The sequence below is a fragment of the Monodelphis domestica genome, chromosome 3 (assembly GCF_027887165.1).
Source record: "Monodelphis domestica isolate mMonDom1 chromosome 3, mMonDom1.pri, whole genome shotgun sequence".
Taxonomy (NCBI): Eukaryota; Metazoa; Chordata; class Mammalia; order Didelphimorphia; family Didelphidae; genus Monodelphis; species Monodelphis domestica.
Genome location: NC_077229.1, coordinates 233,918,122 through 233,925,662, shown reverse-complemented (window position 1 = coordinate 233,925,662; position 7,541 = coordinate 233,918,122).

Sequence of the window (7,541 nt, the reverse complement as noted above, 5' to 3'; positions counted from 1 at the left end):
TCCAGCCATGGCACTGCTGGGTTTATACACCAAAGAGATAATAATGAAAAAGACTTGTACAAGAATATTCATAGCTGCGCTCTTTGTGATGGCAAAAAATTGGAAAACGAGGGGATGCCCTTCAATTGGGGAATGGCTGAACAAATTGTGGTATATGTTGGTGATGGAATACTAAATGCTAATAATGCTAAAATACTAAATGCTAAAAGGAATAATGAACTGGAGGAATCCCATGGGGACTGGAACAACCTCCAGGAAGTGATGCAGAGTGAGAGGAGCAGAACCAGGAGAACCTTATACACAGAGACTGATACACTGTGGCACAATCGAATGTAATGGACTTCTCTACTAGCAGCAATGCAATGATCCAAGACATTTTTGAGGCATTTACAAGAAAGAACGCTATCCACTTCCAGAGGAAGAACTGTGGGAATAGAAACACAGAAGAAAAACAACTGCTTGATCACATGGGTTGATAGGGATATGGTTGGGGATGTAGACTCTAAATGATCACCCTAATGCAAATATTAATAATATGGAAATAGATATTGATTAAAGACACATGTAAAACCCAGTGGAATTGCATATCAGCTATTGGAGGTGGGTAAGGGGAGGGAAGGGAAAGAACATGAATCTTGTAACCATGGAAAAATATTCTAAATTAATTAATTAAATAAAAATAAATTTAAAAAAAGAAACTTAATGTCTTCCAAAGGTATTGAAGAAATGAAATAAGAAAAAGAGGTCCTCAGGGTAGACTGGTTCTATTAGGGTTTTTACAAAGAAAAAAGAATGTTAAAAGTATAGAGAGGAGGAGGAAGAAGATTATGGAACTTGGTATTTCTCATAATTGGGTTATGTGAGGACATCTCCAAAGAAAGATGAGAGGAGTAGACATCAGATGAACTTCACTTATCTGAAATGGGAAAAGAGTTGAATAAATACACACACACATACACACACACACACACACACACACACACACACATATAGATTGGTATAGAAATATATAAAATTCAACAGAGAAAAAACAAATTGGGGTGAGGATAACATTAGGGAGGGAATAATTAATTATTAGCAAAACAAATTTCCTGATGCTAGAGGTGAAATAAAAGGGAGAAAGAATCTGAAAGGGCTCCTTAAATCAGTTGAGAAACAGCTGAACAAATTTCAGGATACAATGTAAGGTAACATTATTGTGCAATAAGAAATGGCAGACGAGGTGATTTCAGAGAATCTTAGGTGGTATAAACAGATGCAGAAGACCTCAAAACCTAGAGGAAATTTATATGAAGACAACAGCTTTCTAAAACAAAACAACTTCAAAAGGCTCAAACACTCAGATCAGAGCAATGACCAACCACATTTCCAGAGGACCTATTAAATAGGGCATGTCACCCAGCAGAGAGATATAGACACAAGGTGCAGAGTTAGGTATTTTTAGACTTGGCCACTATGTTAATTTTATTTTACTATATTTGTTACAAGAATTCTTTTCCCCCCTTTCTTTCTTTTGGTTATTTGGGGAGGGTAGGAGTATAAATAGTGATGTCACCAAAAAAAAAAAGAGGATCATTATAATGTTTTTAAAAGGCATAAAATAGAAAGGAAAGAAGCAAATTTTCAGAAGGAAGCAAAGACTAGCAGGATGATTTTTTAAAGCAACATATAGAATTTATTCTATTTTTAAAAGCTAGCAATGTGAAATAACAATTTATGGTTTCACATAGAATCTTCTTTGTGTTTTGCTATGCATTAGGTAATATTCTTTTTTGTTGGTGTTAACATTTAGAATCATTTTCTTAGAATTAGAATGGGGAGAGGGAGATTCCTGCAATGTTGTTCTTTCCCATTATTATAAGAATAGAAGGAACATCTATTTGTGATTTGGATTCTTTGTAACAAGGAGCAGTTTGGGATTTTTGAAAGTGCTAGGTATGGGACCCCAAACATAATTTAGTTATATGCTTCGTGTGAAAATTCTTGGGCCCACCTCATTGCCATCCATCTCCAGTGATGAGATCTGGGTGTTGATGGTCTAACTCAGTTGGGTACATATTCAACATCATATAAATGTAAATTACAATACATATTTTCCATTAAAAAAGTTAGTGCTTTGAATTTTCAGAAATTATATGACTGAATTCCTGTTTGAGGGAAGGGGTTTCATGGCACTCACCAGGAACCTTTTCACTGTTCTTCATGTGCATTTTAAAAAACCTCTTCTATGTTCCAGGCCTTGTTAGCCTCATACTTGTTGGTGGATCCCAAGAGAAGAACTAGAAATTAATCAAATCCAGATGATCCAAGAGGATTTGTGGCCAGGATCAAAATAATCAGTGGAGATATTACTAAGATAAACTTAGTGTGTATGACCCTAGAATTTCAGTAACAAGACACTGGTTATATAGACCTCAACCAAACTTAATTCTCTGACTCCAAATATACCCTTGAACCCTGTCCTAAATGAATGAAAGTCTCCCCTTCCCTATTTTTATCTTTTGAATTCCTACTTGTCCTAAGTCCAACTGAATTGCTACTCTTTCTAAGAAGATTTCTACGATATCCCTTCTCTCTCTCTCCCTCCCCCTCTCTCTTTCTCTCTCTCTCTGTCTCTCCCTCTCTCTCCTTCCCTCTCTCTGTCTCTCTCCCCCCCTCTCTCCCTCTCCCTCTTTCAATCTCTCTCTCCCTCTTTCAATCTCTCTCTTTCTTTCAATCTCTCTCTCTCTCCCTCATTCCCTCCCTTTTTCCTTCTCCTTCTCTCCTCCCCCCCTCCACACATGCACAAAGAGCCTGATTAATAATGACCTCCCCAGGGACAGCTGGGTGGCTTAGCGGATGGAGAGCCAGGTTCAGAGATGGCTGGTACTGGGTTCAAACATGACCTCAGATACTTCCTAGCTATGTGACCTGGATGAGTCACTTGCCACTTTTACCTAGCTCTTACCATTCTTCTGCTTTTGAACCAATTCTTGTATGGATTCAAAAGTGGATGGTGGATGTTTAAAATAATAATAATAATAATAATAATAATAATAATAATAATAATAATAATGACTTCCCCATCAGATTTCATAAAAATATTTTTTTTCTACCACTTTAATATACTTATCATGTAAAATGATGTTACAGTTATCTGGGTTTGAGTCTTATCTTCCTATGAAGTGCCCAAGTTCCTTGAGGGTCACAGCTGTGTTGTAACTCAATGTTACAATTCTCTTAGGATCCATCCCAATGTTCTATGCACAGTAGATACCAAGGAAACATTAAATATATTTAAGCAGAGACTACACTTGTGGACATTGCAATGGGGTTAAATAACTTCTTTAGGGCCTAAATAATGAATAAATAAATAAATGTCATTTTTGTGCATAATCTATAGTAACTTTTTGTCTGGATCTGTGATTTCATCAATATGGGAAAATCTCTCCACCTGTGCAGATCAGCAACACATCTGTAACTTACAGTCTTAGATAGTTTCTTGGTACTTCTTATTCATATATAACTAACTTTCTTAGCCATGTTTAAGCAAGGACAATTCAACTAGTCTCCAGATCTCTAGTTCCTTTCTTTCCATATGCGGCCATTGGTTTTGTGTCCTAATCTCATCCTGAAATGATATGCTTCTGAAACATTGCAAAGAGCCCTGGTTCTGGAGTCAGAGGAATTGGGCTCAAATCCCACCCTTAATGTTTGCTTATTTTTTATTTTTTAAAACTTTATCAAATCTATTAACCCATTTCAAGTTTCAAAAAAAAATACATATCTTTACACATTACCTTTTTTATTTTTGCAATGTTTGAGTAAAAACTACCAAAGTTAAAAAAGATAAAGGATAAAACACAGTGGACATTAAACTGACAGTAGTATTAGATCTCACTTGTCTTGATCTTTTTATTTACCGCATCTTGATTTGCAGTGGAGAGTTCAGTGCACACATCTCTTTTTAGAAAACATTTAACTTAGACTCAAAATAAAATAAGGCAGTGTATATATAAAACTGAAGAAGACATTTCTCCTCTCTAAGCCTCCATTTCCTCATCTGTAAAATGAGGAATTGGTCTAGGTGACCTATGAGATCCTTTGTATTTCTTGTTCTCTGATCCTTAGCTTTTTGACCATTCAGGGCACTTTATGAGTGCTAAATTCCTTTCACCCTCCCTTGATATATAAGAGCTGATAGGAAAGTGTTGTGTTCTGTTCATTACAATTAATGCTAGCAAGCAAGTAAATATCTTTCAGTTTGTGATTTTTCACTCACTCATACAGAGTAAAGCTTCATCAAATAAGCTTCATCTTCACCTTATCTGTTGCATATAGAGCTATTCTCCTGGCATTGCCCTCATGGACCTAGTCACCCTTCTTGGTTCCAAAAGAGGGAATCAACCAGAAAATGTTTGCTTACCCACAATACCATGAGACCTCCAATTTTATGGAGGCCACTTGGGGATTTCTGCCACTATTAGGGAATGGAATTTCCAGCTCCCACAGAGACCAGCGACAGTTTGGATATTCCCAAAACACTGAGAAGAGCTGCTCTCCCTGCCTCCATGTACCCTAGAAAAAGGAAGAAAATGGAGGGAGAAAGTTCTAGGCTCTTCTTCTACTATCATGAAAAACTGAGGAAGCCACAGGCAGACTTTACAAAATAGCCTGCTGGTGACAACCTACACAGGCATGACTGTTTTCTAGCCAAAGAAGGTGATTTTACAGAAAATTTTACAATCTAAAAGAAAGTTATATTCAACAACTATGCTAATTAGTAGCTTTGCAAAGATTGCTGGCAGGACATGGACTTCCCAAAATATTTTTAGTTCTTCTGTGGCCTTCACTCCGTGAACTTAAATGTCTGCTTATGGAATTGACTTAACCCTTTTAGTATCTGACTGGCAATTATGGCAGAAAGAGGGGAAACATCCAGGAACGCAACTCTCCCTTCCCTACTATGAGGCAAATGATTTAACAGAAACACCAAGTTCTAGTGAAGAATACAAAATAGCACGGGACAAAAATGATGGTGTAAACCCCCGAGCAGCATCAGATGTTACATGTCCCATTTTTTCCCTTCCACATGTGGGGATAGAATCAAATTGCAGCCAGCACATGTCAGAGCCCCAAAGGATTCTGGCCTCTTTTTTTCAAGACTTAAGTTGTATAAAGGAAGTCACTTCAGTTCTGTCCTTTCCCCGGTCCAATACAAAAGAGATGCTTAGAATAAAGGACTCATCACCTGTAAAATCCAGTGGAATTGCATGTAGGCTACGGGAAGGGGTGGGGGGAGAAGAGGGAGGGAGAGAATATGATTCTTGTAACCAAGGAATAATGTTCTAAATTGACTAAATAAAATTAAAAAAAATAAAAAAATAAAGTGAAAGTTACAAAGTAAAAAAAATGATAAAATAAAAGACTCATATCAATGAAGCCTGATATCGTCACAGATTTAGAGATAGAAATGACTGTAGAAGTCATTTCATCCAACTTTTCCATTTTATAGATAGGGAAACTGAGTTCCAGAAAAGTTAAATGGCCTACCCCAGCCAGAATTTAAACCAATGTTTGTTTTTTTCTAACTCTTCTGCAGAGCTAACTCTGTCTTCATCTACCTCTGTTGAAAGAGGAGAATGGTGCAAAATGACAAAAATCAGCTGGGTTCTCAGTGGATTGAGAGCCAGGCCTAGAGACTGGAGGTCATAGGTTCAAATCTGGTCTCAGATACTTCCCAGCTGTGTGACCCTGGGCAAGTCACTTAACCCCCATTGCCTAGCCCTTACCACTCTTCTGCCTTGGAACCGATACACAGTATTGACTCCAAGACCGAAGGTAAGAGTTAAAAAAAAAAAAGACAAAAATCAGACTTCGAATGCACTGGGTTGTCTCCATTCTGGGCCAGCTAGGTGGCACAGTAGATACTATCAAGACCTGGAATCAGAGTGATGAGTCTTCTGAGTTCAAATCCAGCTTCACCTCAAATCTCTGTTCACCTCAGTTTCCTCATTTGTAAAATGAGCTAGAAAAGGGAAATGGTAAACCAATCCAATAATTTTGCCAAGAAAACCCCAAATGGGGTGACAAAGAGTGAGACATGACTGAAACAACAATAACAAAAGTCTCCCTTCTAAACAAGGACAAATCTCTTCCACTGAGACTCTGCCTTGGATTGGTTGGATTAAGAGAGAGCTGTTTTCCCCCTACCTCTTTTTCTTTGCCCATATCAAATTTTACCTTGTATTACACTTATTTAAGTCTTAGCCACCAGTCTGATACTTTTAATTAAAGAACCAGGAACCAGGCTGTTTCTTCTTCACCTTGATGGCTGCACATTCTACTCCTCACCAGAGGGCACTCAAAGGGACCTGCCAAGCTAAGGAGCTCTCAGAGAAGTGACTGAGACCTTGCAGCAGCCCTGCTTCTTTGGAGGGGTAGCAATTGCTTCTTTTCTCAGGCTAGGAGCAATGGTTAATGCCAATTTATCTAATTAGAATCTTAATTCAACCACCTCCTCCTTAATTCAACACCATTTCTTCCTCTATCCAGACCACTGGGAAAGTCTCCAACAACGCAAATTAAATTTGCTGTATACCGAACTTATAAACAGTCTCAACAAATGGAATAAATTCAGACATATGTAACAGGAAACTGGTTGATCAGGGCCCTATCCTGCTGTCTGGCAATCTAAATGGAGACTTGGTAAGCCCACTTCTAGAAATGTGGGACCCTATCCCTAATTCAGAACAGGCCCAGGTACTCCGTAACCATTTCCTTTCCACTTACTATATAGTGAGGAAAAAGCCTTTTGCCTGGCTACTGTGATAAGGTTAGTAAATTGCAAACCTTTCCATCTTTTATCACACTACTGAGACAGAGCTGAGCGTGCATACAAAAGGATCCAGTAAATCTTGCTCTCTCTATTCCTGTAAGTTTTCAAGTGATGCAGAAGAAATAAGCAAGCCTCCTATCAAGGAGTAAGGCCTTCCTTACCTGCCCACTGTGTAGCTTCAAATATATGACATATTTATTTCCTCCTTTTCTGTATTTATTCTTCCCTGATCCCAGGTAGATGAATATTATTTTTTTGTGATGTCATTTGTATTTTATTGTATTTTTATCCATTTTGTTAAATATTTGATAATTACATTTTTATTTAGTTACGGTTACCCTTAGCAATCTTGCAGCTGTATGTTCAACCTTGGGTTTAATATCTTTGATCTAGATGATCTTGGAAGTCCTTTTCAGCTTTAAATCCATAATACCATGATCCTATGAACTGGTTCCAATAAGGACAGAAATCTTGATATTCTGCCCTTCTCTCTCTTTCTCTCTATTTGTTTACATGTGTGTGTGTGTGTTTAGTAAGAGTTCTGATGGTTCAAAAAGTTGTTTTCCAGCAATAATTGAATCAAAGTGACGGTCCCATCCTTTGGGGAAGATTTCAAGTCTTCCAGAAAGCTAATGAATGACTTTGGAAATAGGTGGTACCATCTTTCCCCATTTACCAGAACTGGGTGAGCCAAGGAGGGGAGTTTCTTATGCAAATAAAATTA